This window comes from Gopherus flavomarginatus, chromosome 17 (genome assembly GCF_025201925.1).
Source record: "Gopherus flavomarginatus isolate rGopFla2 chromosome 17, rGopFla2.mat.asm, whole genome shotgun sequence".
Classification (NCBI taxonomy): domain Eukaryota; kingdom Metazoa; phylum Chordata; order Testudines; family Testudinidae; genus Gopherus; species Gopherus flavomarginatus.
The window spans coordinates 25,783,125-25,801,250 of record NC_066633.1 but is presented as its reverse complement, the minus strand read 5'-3'; the positions used below and the strand labels follow the sequence as shown (position 1 = coordinate 25,801,250).

Genomic DNA, 18,126 nt, shown 5'->3' with positions numbered 1-18,126 from the left:
CTGGAGATTTTGACAATCAGGGACCAGATATCCTAAGGGGACAACAGTGTGTTTGAACCCCAAAGAGTCCAATTGACTATATACAGTGTTTATGTGCTATAAAAACATGTCAAGTAAGGACTTTTATGAAAACTTGTAATGTTCTAAATTTAATAATGATTGTGAGATGTACAGATTATTGTTATGGATTACCAGTATGTACTTGTGTATATAGAGGAGGATGTTCATAGAACTTTGGCTCCATCTCGCAGCAGGACAGAGCGATCAGACAGGGAGAGGCACCTCACAAGTAACAATCCCATTGCAGAACCCAGAAAGACACAAGAATGGGCCATTAACATTAACGGAAAGACACTGAGACAACTGGGGATTTCCCCACTCTGAATATCTTTAGTTACTGAAGATGGGTGGAGAGGCTGATTTCACACCTTCCACTGTGACTAACCTGAGGGGAGCAGTCAGAGTTGTCTGGTAATTAAGAATCTGGTAGGTGGATTTGGGGAGACTTGAGACTGGAAGAGGTGTTGGTTGTAACCCTTCAAGGAGTAACAAGGCTGATGAAAGCTAGCGGGAGACCTTGTGCTTATGGGCATGCTACTGGTGTCAGAGATCTGAACCACAGCAGCGTAGCATCAAGGCACCTCAAGTTTAGAAAGCTGGGTGTTGACAGAACCCCTAACTTGCATGGGTAATCCCCAAAAGTCACAGTGGTGTAGTCAGTACAGGAGCTGCACCTCATCTCAGTGAATTGAGGCACACTTGTGAAACATTTGCTAAATAGACATTAAAGAGTTAAAAATGTGAAGGAGCAGAGTACAGTCAAATGGCTTATTATTTTCTTTTGTTTATTTTGGATTAAGGGAAATACAATAAGGAAAGGAGACTGTGAGCCAGTTAGTCTCTTTCGATACTATGCTAAAAAGCAGCTTAGGAGCTTATGTTTGAAATATTGTTTGAAATGGCTGAATATGAAATCACAGGGATAGATAGAATTTTATATGAACCATCTAGACCAATATGTGTAAACAAGGAATTGAGTGGTTTTCTAATACTTAACTCAGGAGGAGTATTGACTCCTGCAGGATGCTGTTTGTGTTGTGTATATTCTCAAAATGTTCTAAGTTGACCTGCAGATGCTTCCTGCAGCATAGGCGGTGCACCTTTCTGTGCTACCTTCCTACGTGGGTAACACTGAGTTTCTGAGAGGAGGATTTCTGTGGCAAGAAACCCCAGGCTGAGATTTTAAAAAGTAGGAACCTAAATTTAGGCTCCTAAATCTATATTTTGGTATCTAACCAAGAGGCCTGATTCTCAAAGGTGCTGAGCACTCAACAGCTCCCATTGATCTCAGAAGGGGATGAAATAGCAATACCCAGTTTAGGTGCTTTTTTTAGACTTCTGTTTCAGAAAATCTTGACCCTTGCTTCTCTCATGTACTGCTTAGGAGAGAACCAAGGGTCAGAGAACCTCAAGGGTCAGTTTGTGGAGAGGTTCTGTGTTTGTGAGTCTTTGTTTCCTGCTCAGTGTGGTCCCTGATAAACTAATGTTGTCATCACATTTAGTGTCCTCTGTCTTATTTTATAGTCTCTCTGTAAGACTTGCTTATCTGTATAAGAGCTAGGTTATATTATCATCTTGCTAGGGAGCAAGCTATTTCAGGCCAGCTAGTGTATGCAGTAGAGTGTGATGAGTCACCTTAAGTTTTCTGCAAGTGGAGGAAGATTTTTACTCACTGATATCTTGAGGATGCATTGGCTGAATTTTAACTTCCTTTGGGTGCCACTTAAGATTGTTTCTCGAAGTGTGATGAAAATATTCTCTGATGAAGTATTTATCACAGGGTCACATTTCTGATTTATTTCCAGTTAGTCAAAAATCCTGAAATAATGTAAAATGATTGTAGGCAGGACAAAAATGTTAGTGGAAACTGCCCAGAAGTACATGCAAAGTACGGTATCTCTATAGAGAATGAAGTAAACATTCATTTTCTAAGGAACCTGTCATCTGAGGGTTTGAGGGCACCTAATGTAATGTGCTGGATAGGGCTTTTAGTGCTGGGTTTGGCTTGAATAGCAATTGAAGAGTATTCCAGGGCCTAAACTAGTAGCAGTGCTGAAAGTGGAACCCTTCCACCACTACCACCCCCCCACACACATTGGTTCCTGTGTAAAAGCTTAAGCAGGGATTCTCAAACTCTCGCAGTGTGGCTTGCATCTGATAACATAAGAACGGCCATACTGGGTCAGACCAATGGTCCATCTAACCCAGTATCCTGTCTGACAGCTGCTGCTGCCAGAGGCTTCAGAGGGAACAGGGCAGTTATTGAGTGATCCATCCCATCTCATCCACTCCCAGGTTCTGGCAGTCAGTGGTGTAGGGACAGCCAGAGCGTGGTGTTGCATTCCTGATCATCCTAGCTAATAGCCAGGGATGGACCTATCCTCCATAATGAAATATGTCTTGTGAGCACTCACATTCATAGAATCATAAAAAAAGAAGATTAGGGTTGGAAGAGACCTCAGTAGGTCATCTAGTCCAACCTCCTGCTCAAAGCAGGACTGACACCAACTAAATCATCTCAGCCAGAGATTTGTCAAGCCAGGCCTTAAAAACCTCTAAAGATGGAGATTCCACCACCTCCCTAGGTAACCCATTCCAGTGCTTCAACACCCTCCTAGTGAAATAGTGTTTTCTAATATCTAATGTAGACCTCCACCACTGCACTTGAGACCACTGCTCTTCTGTCATCTGTCACCTCTGAGAACAGCCTAGATCCATCCTCCTTGGAACTCTTTCAGGTAGTTGAAGGCTGCTATCAAATCCCCGCTTACGCTTCTCTTTTGCAGACTAAACAAGCCCAGTTCCCTGAACCTCTCCTCGTAAGTCATGTGTCCCAACCCCCGATCCTTTTCACTGTCTTCTGCTGGATTCTCTCCAATTTGCCCACATCTTTTCTGCAGTGAAGGGCCCAAAACTGGACGCAGTACTACAAATGTGGCCTCGCCAGTGCCAAATAGAGGGTAATAATCACTTCCCTCAATATGCTAGCAATGCAGCCCAATATGCCGTTAGCCTTCTTGGCAACAAGGGCGCACTGTCAACTCATATCCAGCTTCTCATCCACTGTAATCCCCAGGTCCTTTTCTGCAGAACTGCTGCTTAGCCAGTCAGTCTCCAGCCTGTAGCAGTGCATGGGATTCTTCTATCCTAAGTGCAGGACTCTGAGCTTGTCCTTGTTGAACATCATCAGATTTCTTTTGGTCCAATCCTCTAATTTGTCTAGGTCCCTCTGGACCCTATCCTTACCTTCCAGCATGTCTACCTCTCCCCCCAGTTTAGTGTAATCTGCAAAAACTTGCTGAGGGTGCAATCTATCCCATCATCCAGATCATTAATAAAGAGGTTGATCAAAACCAGCCCCAAGACCAATCCCTGGGGCACTCTGCTTGATACCTGCTGCCAACTAGACATCGGGCCATTGATCACTACCTGTTGAGCCCGACAATCTAGCCAGCTTTCTATCCACCTTATAGTCCATTCATCCAGTCCATACTTTTTAAACTTGTTGGCAAGAATAATGTGGGAGATAGTATCAAACGCTTTGCTAAAGTTAAGATATATCATGTCCACTGCTTTCCCCATATCCACAGACACAGTTATCTCATCACAGAAGGCAATCAGGTTGGTCAGACGTGACTTGCCCTTGGTGAATCCATGTTGACTGTTCATGATCACCTTTCTCTCCTCTGAGTGCTTCAAAATGGTTTCCTTGAGGATCTGCTCCATGATTTTTCGAGGAACTGAGGTGAGGCTGACCAGTCTGTAGTTCACCGGGTTCTCCTTCCCTTTTTTAAAGATGGGCACTATATTTGCCTTTTTCCAATCGTCCGAGACGTCCCCTGATCCCCACAAATTTTCAAAGATAATGGCCAATGGCTCTGCAATCACATCAGCCAGTTCCCTCAGCACCCTAGGATGCATTAGATCTAGACTCATGGACTTGTGCATGTCCAGCTCACCTCCTCCCCATCAGCAGTGTGGGAGCCAGGGCCGGCTCTAGGTTTTTTGCCACCCGAAGCAAAATAAAATTTGGGTGCCCCCACCCCAGCCCTGGGCTCCCGTCCCTACCCCCCTGCCGCCCCAGCCCTGGGCTCTCCCCACACACACACCTTGTGCTGCACCAGCTCTGGGTACCTCCCTTCTCCTCCATCAGTGCCTCCTCACCCCCTTCCACCCCAGCCCTGGGCTCTGCCCCCTCTACCCGCACCCCCTGCCGCCCCAGCCCTGGGCTCTTCACTCCCCTCCCCCACATGCACCCTCCTTCTGCCCCAGCCCTGGGTCACTGGTGACTTGCTCCCAGGGCAGGTCATTCAGCAGGAATTCTGGATGTGCACAGAACACAGACAGGATTGGTTCCCATATGGTTACAGAACTGCAGTAAAGTGGAACAATTTTCAGCTTGTGTGATCGGAGGATATCTGGATGCATAAGACTGTCCTCCATAAATGAGGAAAAGTCAAGGTGCCTTTATTATTCTTTTGTTCCACTCTTTGTTTCTATGGGGAATTTGCCAATGCAATATCACTGTCTTCCTTTTAAACAACTAAAAAAAAATAAAAGCAATGGCTGTTGAAAATAGCAATTCCAGTCCTAAAAACCACTTGGGAAGCATTTCTTGCTCAATTTTATCCTACTTTTTCTACAGCAAATTACAGTGGATCAGTATATTTGATTTGGGAGAAACGAAGTAACAGCTGCCCAAATTGAGCTTGAGCACTCCTGAATTTTGAAGGTGTTCAAATCTGGAAGGCAGATGCTAGATTCCCTTTCTGAATATTAACTAAATCTGGAAAGGAAAAGACAATTTCTGCTTCCATGGCTCAGAAGTGGAAATCCTCCTGCGTGCCTGGTACTATATCTAAAGCTGCCCAGGTCCAATAGAGCCTCCCCCCTTACTTTACATTTTAAATTTGAGTGGGACCCACATACCTCCCTTGCTAGGCTTCAGATAGAGAGGGGCACTGTCCATTTAGTCCACCCAATTCCTTCTTTGGGGGCTGCAAAGTGAGGTCACACCAGTATCCCTAAGCTAATCTGGGGATGTCTTCTGAAGGGGATATCTGGGCCAAAGCCTTCTACTCCTTGGGCACACTTGTCGCCCATTCACAGTCCCATCCCGCTCTAGCAGTGAGCTCAAGCTGCAGCCTGAGGTTTCAGCTACCATACTCCCTCCCCTCCTTTCCTGTTGGCGGTGGCCAAGGAAATCCTGGGAAATGTAGTTCTTTCCCTGCTCCAGGGCTGGTTCTATAGGCAGGGAGCTAACCAAGGAAGTACAGCTCCCAGGCTCGATCACTGCTAGCTGCCGCCCCTGCAAATGGGCTGCCCCAAGCAGCTGCTTTCTTTGCTGGTGCCTAGAGCCCACCCCTGGTGGGAGCTGACCCTGTCTGTGAATACTGAGGCAAAAAAGGCATTGAGTGCTTCAGCTTTTTCCACATCATCTGTCACTATGTTGCCTTCCTCATTCAGTAAGGGGCCCACACTTTCCCTGACCACCACCTTGTTGCTAACACACCTGTAGAAATCCTTCATGTTACCCTTCACATATCTTGCTAGCTGCAACTCCAGTTGTGCCTTGGCCTTCCTGATTACACCCCTGCATGCTCGAGCAATATATTTATACTCCTCCCTAATCATCTGTCCAAGTTCCCACTTCTTGTAAGCTTCCTTTTTTGAGTTTAAGCTCACCAAAGATTTCACTGTTAAGCCAAGCTTGTCGCCTGCCATATTTGCTATTCTTTCTGCACATTGGGATGGTTTGTTCCTGCACCCTTAATAAAGTTTCTTTAAAATACAGCCAGCTTTCCTGGACTCCTTTCCCTCCCTCATATTAGCCTCCCAGGGGATCCTGCCCATCAGTTCCCTAAGGGAGACTTTTCTGAAATGCACGATCTGTATTTTGTTACTCTCATTTCTTCCTTTTGTGAGGATCCTGAACTCAACCATCTCATGGTCACATTCTCACTCCAATTACACAACACCTCTGTGGCAACTGCAACAGTTGTGGCTGTGGTTGAGTAATGTTAGGAAAGTACTGTTACTGAATGCAGTTTGTCTTTTTTGGGAAGAGTTAATTACATGAGGAAGAGGAGATTGTTGCCTCTTCCATTCCTGGCTGTTCTGTCCCTCTCCACTGGTGACAGGAGGGGAGCCAGTAATGTTTGATTGGCCAGCTCTCCCCACTTGACTAATGAGTGCTCTGTGGCTCTGAGCTGAATTATATGCCGAGAATCCCTCTGACTAGAAGCTTTGGGCGCTCTTGCCCAATAACAGAACTAGCTTTAATGAGCTTGGACCCAAGACCAAGCCGGTGGAGTGGGAGTGAAAGTCCAACGGATGATCTGCGGTCCAAGAACCATTGCTGCCGCGGATTCCTCATGTTCGTGTTGAGTCGTGTTCCAGGAAGTATGAGCATTGTTAGGGCCAAAGTGGCTTTCCATGAATCTGACCTAACTTCCAGGCCAGCTCTGTGTTAGAGGCTTCTGCCGACGTAGCTGTCTCCTGTCGAGTCTGAAGAGGGGTGAGCCCTGACCCACAGAAGCCCCTAGTGTAGACACAGCTGCAGAACTGTACTTTTACTGGTATAGCTTGTTTCACTCATGCAGGGTGGTTTTACTACAGCGGTACAGAGTACTGCTTTGCCCATATAATAGCTGCCACACTAGAAGTGATTTGTCTCTGATATAATAGATTGGTATTCCTATACTGGTGAAGTGCTCCTAGTGTAGACTAAGCCTAAGACATCATAGGCCCGCTTTTTACCCATGTTAAGCAGGTTGAACTGTTAGTGGAGTTGGATCCACTTACAGTGGGTCTGAGTAGCATTGCTCTAGGTAGATGGCTAGCCAAAATCTTGACGTTGATATTGAACATACATGTGGGCTTCTAGTAACTACACTGGCCAGACTCTGCCATGATTTTCTAATGGCTCCTCCTGCCATTAGTGAACAATGAATGTGGACACTTTGTAGACTTCATGGTATAAAGTAGCCTCAGGATTGATGGCACAATCTCTTCACAAGATCTGTATAACAGAGAACCCATCCTGATCTGAAGCTTGTTTGTGGGGGTCAAAGGGACGCTGTCAACTCAAAATCTAGTTGGGGTCCAGAAAGGCCTTTCAAATACTATACTTGTGTGACAGACTGTATCCCTAAGTTCGTCCTTTTTACAAAACTATGATACATTTGTACAAATTATGTCTTGTGAGCTAAGTTCCCTCTAAGCTGCATGGCTGCCCAGCAGGCTGTTAAGGATTGTGCAAGCAGGGAGAGGCGCCTCTCCCCCGGCTCCAACCTCAGAGCTGCCACGGCCAGAGAGAAGCGCCTCTCCCCCTGCCTCAGCCTTGGAGCTGCTGCGGCCAGAGAAAGGTGCCCTGGCCCCAGCTACTGTGGAGAGAGAGGGCTGGGGGGAAATCTTCTTTCCTCGCCACAGCCCCATGGCAGCCTGCACCCCAAACCCCTTATCCTGACCCCACCCCAGAGTCCAACCCCCCAGCCGGAGCCCTCACCCCCTACACGCACCCCAACCCTCTGTCCCAGCCCTGAGCCCCCTCCCATACCCCAAACCCCTCATCCCTGGCCCCACTCCAGATCTCTCACCCCTCGCCTGCCCCGCATCCCAACCCGCTGTCCCAGCCCTGAGCCCATTCTGACACTCTGAACCCCTTGGCCCCATCCCTGCCACACATAACAAAATTTATTTGCACATTCATTAGAGGGAACATTACTTGTGAGTATAATTTAAAAACTCATAATCTGCTGACCATTATTTTCCTGGTAAAATATGTGTGGTAACGTTGTATGTAAAGTTATAAGATTCTGCTGGATAACACTGCGCTGACATGTCCTAAAGTTATAAAAGAAGGCCCAAACCAGTTCTTCAGAGACAAAAGACACATTGACATTGCGGTCAGGTATCAGCATAATCAAAATGCCGGTTTCAAGTGCAGTGCCTCAAGGGTCGGTCCTGGGGCTGGTTTTGTTCAATATCTTCATTAATGATCTGGAGGATGGCGTGGACTGCACTCTCAGCAAGTTTGCAGATGACCCTAAACTTGGAGGAGTGGCAGATACGCTGGAGGGTAGGGATAGGATACAGAGGGACCTAGACAAATTAAAGGACTGGGCCAAAAGAAACCTGATGAGGTTCAACAAGGACAAGTGCAGAGTCCTGCACTTAGGACGGAAGAATCTCATTCATTGTTACAGACTAGGGACTGAATGGCTAGGCAGAAGTTCTGCAGAAAAGGATCTAGGGGTTACAGTGGATAAGAAGCTGGATATGAGTCAGCAGTGCGCCCTTGTTGCCAAGAGGCTAACGGCATTTTGGGCTGTATAAGTAGGAGCATTGCCAGCAGATTGAGGGATGTGATCATTCCCCTCTATTCGACATTGGTGAGGCCTCATCTGGAGTACTGTGTCCAGTTTTGGGCCCCACACTACAAGAAGGATGTGGAAAAATTGGAAAGAGTCCAGCGGAGGGCAACAAAAATGATTAGGGGGCTGGAACACATGACTTATGAAGAGAGGCTGAGGGAACTAGGATTGTTTAGTCTGCAGAAGAGAAGAATGAGGGGGGATTTGGTAGCTGCTTTCAACTACCTGAAAGGGGGCTCCAAAGAGGATGGATCTAGACTGTTCTCAGTGGCAGCAGATGACAGAACAAGTAGTAATGGTCTCAAGTTGCAGTGGGGGAGGTTTAGGTTGGATATTAGGAAAAACTTTTTCACTAGGAGGGTGGTGAAGCACTGGAATGGTTTACCTAGGGAGGTGGTGGAATCTCCTTCCTCACAGGTTTTTATGGTCAGGCTTGACAAAGCCCCAGCTGGGATGATTTAGTTGGGAATTGGTCCTGCTTTGAGTAGGGGTTTGGACTAGATGACCTCCTGAGGTCCCTTCCAAACCTGATATTCTATGAAATGGGCTGTCATAAACTCTCACCTAGGTAAGCAGCCATTCTTCAGCAGAAAGAAGGGTGTAAGCAAGAACTTTACATACAGACAATAGAACTGCTGGGAGTTCCTGTGTAAACAGACTGGCTGAACCCCAGCTGGAGATAATCCTCAAAGAGAGGAGAGTGTTGTAGGAATAAAGAACACACACAACATAAAATACCTCTGTACTCCACTCTGTTCCCGGCAGCAACAACTGAAGGAGCACTAAACTAGGGGAGGGATCCTGGTCTGGAGGCTTCCAGACAATAAAGACTGTAAAGCATGTGGTGAGGAAAACCTTCCCTTGAATCCATTTAACTTGCTAAATTAGATATCTATCTGCATTTTATCTTTTATTTTCTTTGTCACCAATTCTGACTTTTAAGCCTCATTAGTTGTAATCAGTTAACATCTATCTTTCTGTAGTTAATAAGATTCTTTTATCTAAGCCAGTGTGTTTGGATTGAAGTGTTAGGAACCTCCACTTGAGATAACAAGGTTTGTGCATATCATTTTCCATTGATGAAATGATGGATCTTACATTGTTCAGTAGGGCTGAGCATTACAAGCTGCACATTTCTGAGGGAAGATCTGGGACTGGGAGTTTGCTGGTGTCACCTCGTATGTAATTCATGAGCGGTTGGCCAGATCATTCATGCAATTCAACTGGGAATGATTTTGCCCGCTAGAGGCTGGCACCTCAAATTGGAGAATTGAGGGAACACAGCTGTTTAACAGTCCAGGCTGTACCCTGGGTAATGTCACAACTTGCAGTGGCGGGACTCCCCCAGTCAATTTTTATGGGCTTTGTTACATTTCTCCCCTGGCCCCCGTGTACTCACTGCTGTGTGAAAACCCACAAAAACAGCAGAAGAAACTGATGGAAAAACTTTACTGTATAGTGGAAAACTGAAACTGATCACATAGCACTGGTGCTTGTAGTAGAAGGAGAGAGCCTGAAACATGGGGCCAGGTGTACTTCCTAAGGCCTAAACAAAAGTCAGGCCCTATTGATATAAAGCAAAGTTAGCAAGAGTCAGACTGTGAGCAAAAGTCAGGCCCTGTTACAAAATATGCCTGCTTACAGGTTCATTGTGTTGCCGGCACAGATAGTGCCTGAGGCCAAGCAACAGCAGTTCGTTGCCTGGTGTACTTCACGCTAATAAACACACCAGGGTGGAGAAGCAAACAAAGTTTATTTGAGATCTCAAAGCGGTGCAAGGAGACGAACGCCTCAAATCATGCACCACTACACAAGCAGCTTTTCCCTTATTATAAGGTTTTTTTTTCTCTTTCTTCTTTCTCCCCGCCCCCTCCTTCTTCCTCCTGTAGCATTTACGTAAGCGCAGGTGCATTAAGTAATCTTGGCCGCGGCAGCTCATTAGTAAGTTTTCCTTCTGCAAGTTATCTTGTCCTTCTGCTAAAGGTGCACAGGCCTTATCACTACTGCTTTAGACCGGTTTGAGCTGTGCTGCAACTGATAACTTACTGTTACACATTTCATTTCACAGCTGCTAGCTTTCTAGATCAAGTAGAGTTCAACATGGAGGAGCTTTAGTTCACTGAGGCCTAGATTTATGCCTAGTGACACCAACAACTCCCTCCTTTGAGAATACTCAACAAACTTTTGGCTGAGTTTTCTCATACTTTGAGGACAAAAAGCGATTAAGCTCTAGGGAGCTGGAGCTCTTTACAGCAAGCAAGCAAGAGGAGAGTAACGATACACACCACCACCCCAGTGGGCAGGAGGCGAACAATACCTTCCCCTAGTTCCCCAGGTTGGGTAACCAGACCCAGAGGGAATCAGAAATAGTGGGTTCCCTTTCCTGGGCCTTCCACTGTTCAGAAGCCTGTTCAGCTGACAGGATGTGCTTGTTAATATCTTGTGTGTTTTCTGGGACATAAGTACAGCATTCATCCCCTATAAGGGCGCACACCCCGCCCTGTGAAGCCACACTTCCACCCAGGAAGTGTCCACGTATGTCTCCATGATCACAGATCAGATGGTATTCCTGATGCACCTGTAAGGGCAGTGGGCCAAGTCTGGTACTCAAGATCACTCCGAATGGCCATCAGCTGGTCATTCAGGAAATCCCGAATTCCTAAACATACTAGATCCCACTGCAGTGCCTTCCCAGCCTCAGTTATATTCAATACCATCTTTCCTTGGTGTAGTACTATATTACATCTGTTATTAAACTATTTTCAGGTACTTTCAAAAGGCATTAACGCTAAAAGCATAGGAGGGGGTTACATTGCTAGTCACTGGAATGGTTTTCAATACGGGTAAAATTTCTAGTGGCAGAATAAACTCTTCGGGTACTTGTTACTTAAAATCCAATTGGAGAGAGCAATATATGCTCAGGGATTTATCCAGAACACAGGGCGCAGCCTTTAGAATAAACCCCAAAATCCAATCAATACTACATTCCCAAGCATGAGCCCCACAAATGTCCTCCCGCCAGTGTATAATTCTTTGTTTCTTCACCAGGGTCAGTTCTTAATGTCCTTTCTAGTCAGGAATTCCTGGACTTAATGGCAATTTCAGTGGAATGAGTGTTCCTTCTTCTTCCCCAAAACAGTCGTGGTTCAGCATCCTACAGGGGAGAGGTTACCAGCACATCACCCTGTAATGGTTTTGATTCTTCTAGAAAAATTCAAAGGCGTAGTAGATCTGTCAGTGGACAAGGGAGAGGTTACTAGCACTTCACCTTGTACTTTTTCCCTGCTGTCCAGAAGGCACAGTGGAGCTAGAAGGAGAAATAGGCTAATCATCAGTAGGAGAATTCTCCCGATGTGGAGGGGTCTTTTTGCAGTGAGAATCATGGGTACAGGCAGTCAGTCTTTGGCACTTCACAGCGGTGTTGGTAGTCAGCAGGACTTAATAAGGGCCTTTCCAGCATGGAGCCAGAGCAGTCTTTCGTTGGTGGACCTTTACATTGATCCCGTCTCCTGGTTCCAAGGAGTGGCAGGGCTGCTAGGGTCTTTGGGTAGCGCTTCTTTACCTGTGAGAAAAGAAACCTAACACATTTCATTAGCGCCTGGCAGTATTTTGCAGATCTCATAGCTGTGTAGGCAAATTCAAGTCCTCCTTTTCCTGGTTGTTAGCCAAGTCTTAACTGTGAGCAGTGTCCTTGAATGGAGTCAGTGTCTTATCTATAGCCTGAGCTTGCTAGCTAATTAATTTTTTTTTTCCCAGTTAACTCATTCTGTTCTTTGTCCTTTTCCCCTTCTTGGCTTCTTTTAACCTACAAAGGAAACTTCCACTTTTCACTTATACACCTTTTTCCCAACAATGAACACACAAACATTGTCATTATATAGTACATTAGTCTTATTATTCAATGTATGCCACATATACCCTTCCACTAAAATAATCTTATTACAGACCTTTGGAGCAACAAGCTAGAACAAGCACACCCACTTTGAGGAGTTCATTCAAGTCAACCTCCAGTCCAATAGCTTTCCACCGTCCCCAGTCCTCTGGCTAGAAATCTGAGGTAGCCAGAAGGATCCCATGTACAATATGGGAAGTGGGTTAACTTTTCATGTCTTTGCTTTCAAAGACTGTTGGTATGCAAATTTTAACAACAATTTTTGCAATTAACAATTTGACCAATGAAGTTTCTTTTTCTTACTTAAGGAAATGCATTAGACTTCAGTATATCACATTCTCCTGATTTATCCAAACACTTTGTATTCCAAGCTGAACAAAACAAGTATCTGCATTTTAATTTAACCTTTTTGTTTGATTTTAAACTAGACTATTCTATGAAAATATTAAACACAACAATTCCGGGCACAAGTCAAACACCACAAGACAGCACATAGAACACAAAACACAATTCCTATTGTGCCAGTAAATGCATGGTACGTTGAATGCTGTTCAGCTGGCATCAGTTTTCTCTGATTATCTGAAAGACAAAAAAACAGAGGTCTACCCCTTCTAGGCAGGCAGTCATCGCTTAAAATATACAAATACCCTTGTTGACTTCAGGCAAAACAGAGGAATTACCCCATATTTTCTTGTATTTGTTTCATTCGCAGCCCAGGTTTTCAATTACATAACACTGTATACATTCTTCAGCTAATTCAACTAAATTGTTCATAGCCAAATTAAATGATTGCAATCCAATAATTTCTTTGCCTGAATTTATTTACAAACATTTCACAGACACCAAGAACTTTCCTCTTTAGCATTTTTACAAAGTTCAACTGCTGTTCCCTCCAGCAACTACAGAGTTCACTTCTCACTCTCCCTTAAATTACTTGCTTGTCTCCCAACAGCCACTTTTATCAACTTAACTTACCATTCCAAGTAAGTCCTGGGTATTTGAAATCCCTGTCATAACCTATTCCCAGATTTGGACCTTAGCGTCCAAAATATGGGGGTTAGCATGAAAACCTCCAAGCTTAGTTACCAGCTTGGACCTGGTAAAGCTGCCACCACCCAAAAAATTAGAGTGTTTTGGGGCACTCTGGTCCCCCCAAAAACCTTCCCTGGGGACCCCAAGACCCAAATTCCTTGAGTCTCACAACAAACGGGAATAAACCATTTCCCTTCCCCCCTCCAGGTGTTCCCTCCCTGGGTTCCTGGAGAGACACACAGAAGCAAGCTCCGTGAATCTAAACAGAGGGACTCCACCCTCTCCTATTTCCAGTCCTGGAAACACAAGCACTTCTCTCTTCACCCAGAGGGAATGCAAAGTCAGGCTAGTAAATCTAACACACACAGATTTCCCCCTGACTTCTTGCCTCCCACCAATTCCCTGGTGAGCACAGACTCAGTTCCCTGGACTTCCCCACTAAAGAAAAACTCCAACAGGTCGTAAAAAGAAAGCTTTATGTAAAAAGAAAGAAAAATACATAAAAATGGTCTCTCTGTATTAAGGTGACAAATACAGGGTCAATTGCTTACAAGAAATATGAATAAACAGCCTTATTCAAAAGAACACAATTCAAAACACTCCAGCAACTACACACATGTAAATACAAAAGAAAAAAAACAATAACCCTTATTGTTTTATGATCTTTGTACTCACAACTTGGAAACAGAAGATTAGAAAGCAGGAGATAGAAAAATCCTTCCCATAGCCGAGAGGGAGTACAGGCACAAGACCAGAACAAAGGACTCACACACAAACTTCCCTCCACCCAAATTTGAAAAAGTCTTGTTTCCTGATTGGTCCTCTGGTCAGGTGTTTCAGGTTACTCCTTTCCAGGTAAAAGAACATTAACCCATAGCTATCTGTTTATGACAATCCCCATGCTTACACTTACTGACTCCTTCCTTCCACTGCAGCCTTAAAGTTTTCCAATCTGTTTTCCAATCTCTCTGTCTGTTGCCTGCCCGCCTGGGCCTGATCCTGCTTTTCTTGCTGAACTGTCCCTTCCATGGGCACCAACTTGTTCCACTACCAGTTTAGCTAGGAGGGTGGGCTTCTTAACTAGCTCCCACCCCTCCTGGTCTTTTCCCTTAAACATTCTTACTCACAAGACTACCCGAGTCCTCCCTCGTGAGGCTTGTCACCTGGATAAAAACACATGGCCCATTGGGCAAAGGCCATTTACTTAACATATAATCCAAACCCCTTTAGAGGGTTTACCCAGCGACCCATCCATCTGTCTGCTGACACTTAAACAGAAAAGAGAATTACACAGAGCAGAGGAACTTACAGTCTAAGCCAGGCTTTCCCACTTCTATACACTGACCGATACAGGGGACGGGACAGAAGTATCTCAATTCGACCTCAGAGCTTCATCGCACGCACGGCTTCCACTCCGAGGAGTTATGAACGAGAGGTTCAGTTCCGCCCACACTCCTAACGCCCAAATGAACAGAGCAGAAAAATAGTAACCAGTTAAACAGAACAGAACCAGAACCAGATAGCGTTTCCTTATCCTATTAGGGCTCATTTTTACTCATGCAGTTCTCGACATATAACACCAACAGTACCAAGCAAAGCAAACATAAAATAACAAGGGTAAAACAAATAGATGATGTAAATTCTGCAGGGCTCCCCCCCTTCTTAATTGCTCACCAAACTGTGACAAATTTCTGTTACCAATCTATCCCTCGTGTCAGGTGATCAGGCTGACACTACAGGATCGTTGGGGGAAGATAAAGAAAACACACCATATAACTGAATTTTTAAAGCTCCATTAATAAAATAATAAAACAACAATGGAGAGTGTTGGGAACACACCCACATCACTCAGGAAAACATTAATGCCCCAAGCCCTAAGCCCCTTTCATACTCACACACGTACGTCCAGACTGGCCACTTCTATGTATAATGTTCAGAGAAGGGGGAGAGGTGGACCGGAGATTATCCTGTATACAGCTTGTCCAGAATTTCCAACATGCTTCCGCTCTTGGGAGGGCGGTTTTTTACACCCTGGAATCTCCTGCACCGTCTCTTTCAGAGATTCCAGTCCAGGTCGGCTGCCTGTGGCTTCTTTGGTGTCACCACGCCACACCGGCTCCGGGGTCACAAAGACACACTATTGGATCTTACTGGACAGTTAAACTTTGCAAAGGTAATTTCAGTTCTGTAACTTATATTGCCTTTGGTTCACCTCTGTCAATTTTCCTTTTTCCATAGCCAGCTGGGGCCGAAAGCAGTTTTTCTTTGTACTTAGCATAGTCTGCATTGATTCTTGTCCTTGAACGCAGAGCAACTTTCTTTTTATCCCTAGGCCAAGCTGAATTTCAAATTAACCCATTCCTTTCCTCAATAGACAAATTTGCTCACTCTGTGTCAGGGCTTTTTGGTGATTAAACGCTCCTCTTAGATGTTTGATCTTATCTAGATTGAAGTACCTTCTAGTGGGCATTGTTTAGATGGATTTTCATGCGTGTAAATATTCCAATTCTCTAAATACCTGCAGGTTGATGAACCATAATGTACGTACATGTAATATGCGGGGGTACCCTTAGGGGGTGAGGTGGAATGTTTAGACTGTCCCCCCACCCATTTTCCACTTACACACACAGGGAGGGTGCCCTGTCCACACTAGCAGCTCATAAACTAAGGATTTTTCCCTACAGGGTACTCACACAGGAGAGGCTAACGAGGATGGCCACGACCCTCCTACACCTCCCTTCAGCAAAGAGCATCGGCGAGTCTCTGGGAGATGGCGCCACTTACTCTGATTGCATCCAGAGAGATGATCAGACTGTCAGTAGCCCACACGGAAAGGAAAGGGGAAGGGAAGATGGGTACACACACTCCTAGACCCAGGTGGCTTCCTCACTGGACGATGCCAGGCCGAGTCAGCCCACCATGGGTCGGACCTCCTAAAGATCCACTAGTTACTGGACTTGCGTTAGAGTAGTCCTGGTCATGAGCTTTTGCTTCACATGGTACTCTGGACGTCTTCCAGTAACAGTCACTCACACTGGCCCCCAGTACCATTCTGCATCTAATCTTGCTTTTTAACTGCAACAAGGAGAGAGTGCACTAGGACATAGAGTCTCCCCTTTGTAGACAGGTCCCTCCTTTGTCCCTGCACTATCCCTAACCTGCTTTTGAATCCTTGCACTCCACCAGACAGGGGGAAGAACAGGAGCTACGGTGGGGGATCTTTTTTACAAGAGCTCTCCATACAAACAGCTTCAGAAGCTACCCGTTCACTGACAAAACAGGAGTAATTGGAGGATCGTGTTATAATTAAGTGATCCTTCCGGTGGCCACCTTTTCTGGTCCTCTAGTTGATATTGAAGCCAGTCTACTGTACAGAACTTTTTCAGTTTATTCTTAGTCATCGGATCCGAGCCAAACACCTTCCAATTCACTAGAATGCATTCTAAGGGTGTACACCGTACCTGGTGCCCCATACCATGCCCTTGACCCATTATATAATGCTCTATCGTCTAATGGGAATTACAACGACTGGGCATCCCCAGCCTCGAATTACAACAACTGGGCGTCCCCAGCCTCGGGAAAAGTCCACACTACTGGACTGTTCCTACCTTATCCAAGGGACCGGTTCCTCATCGTCGCCCTCAACTGCTTCTCCACTACTCGAGCGCGTTGTTCCGTTGTGCCCTCCGGGGTCAGTCGAACTGTGTCTCCGCCGAGGCCCCCGGTGAAGTCACCGGTGTGCACTGGGCATCGGTCGTTGCCGCGATCCGTTGACCACCAGGAGGGATCCGGGCAAGGCTAATTTTAGCCTCGAGCCTACCCAGGGACGCCAAGAACTGTTGCCGGCACAGATAGTGCCTGAGGCCAAGCAACAGCAGTTCGTTGCCTGGTGTACTTCACGCTAATAAACACACCAGGGTGGAGAAGCAAACAAAGTTTATTTGAGATCTCAAAGCGGTGCAAGGAGACGAACGCCTCAAATCATGCACCCCTACACAAGCGGCTTTTCCCTTTTTATAAGGTTTTTTTTTTCTCTTTCTTCTTTCTCCCCGCCCCCTCCTTCTTCCTCCTGTAGCATTTACGTAAGCGCAGGTGCATTAAGTAATCTTGGCCGCGGCAGCTCATTAGTAAGTTTTCCTTCTGCAAGTTATCTTGTCCTTCTGCTAAAGGTGCACAGGCCTTATCACTACTGCTTTAGACCGGTTTGAGCTGTGCTGCAACTGATAACTTACTGTTACACATTTAATTTCACAGCTGCTAGCTTTCTAGATCAAGTAGAGTTCAACATGGAGGAGCTTTGGTTCGCTGAGGCCTAGATTTATGCCTAGTGACACCAACAATTGTCTGGTACATGAACATGGCTTGTGCTGCAAAACCACAGACACTCCTAGGAAGTGCTAGACACTGGATACTTGCATAAACACATTCTGGAAGGATCATGTCAGAACACCCCAATACCAACACACACCCTGAAGATGACACACTGACCCCCTCCTAAAGATAAGGTCAGAATGACAGGGATAGAGATATTTTGATTGAACCACGAGGTACAAGGTAAAGATTGGTTACTAACCACATTAGAGGAATATGTAACTGGTTTGTATCGGGGAATAAAAGCTTTGTCACAGGGGGATGTCTTTATCTGGCTGAAGGTCCTGCTGCTCACTGATTGCTGGTCTATTGTAACGAGCATACCTGTCTTAGTATCCCTGCAGAATCTGTGGCAGGGGCAGGCAAATTTTTTGGCCTGAGGGCTGCATTGCATTT

At 45.6% G+C, this 18,126-nt stretch overlaps 1 protein-coding gene across 6 annotated transcripts in view; it reads left to right on the top strand.

Moving 5' to 3' along the window:
• SLC31A1 (solute carrier family 31 member 1) overlaps window positions 1-18,126 on the top strand; it is an 86,572-nt gene that overhangs the window by 31,318 nt on the left and 37,128 nt on the right. Inside the window, exons 2-3 of one of the 6 annotated variants that reach the window (XM_050926572.1) lie at window positions 3,651-3,805; window positions 15,419-15,532. The exons of 4 other annotated variants lie outside the window; for them this stretch is intronic. The gene's annotated coding sequence lies outside the window, so the exon portion shown is untranslated. The remainder of the gene's footprint in view (window positions 1-3,650; window positions 3,806-15,418; window positions 15,533-18,126) is intronic. One more of the 6 variants, XM_050926575.1, reaches the window with a different exon arrangement.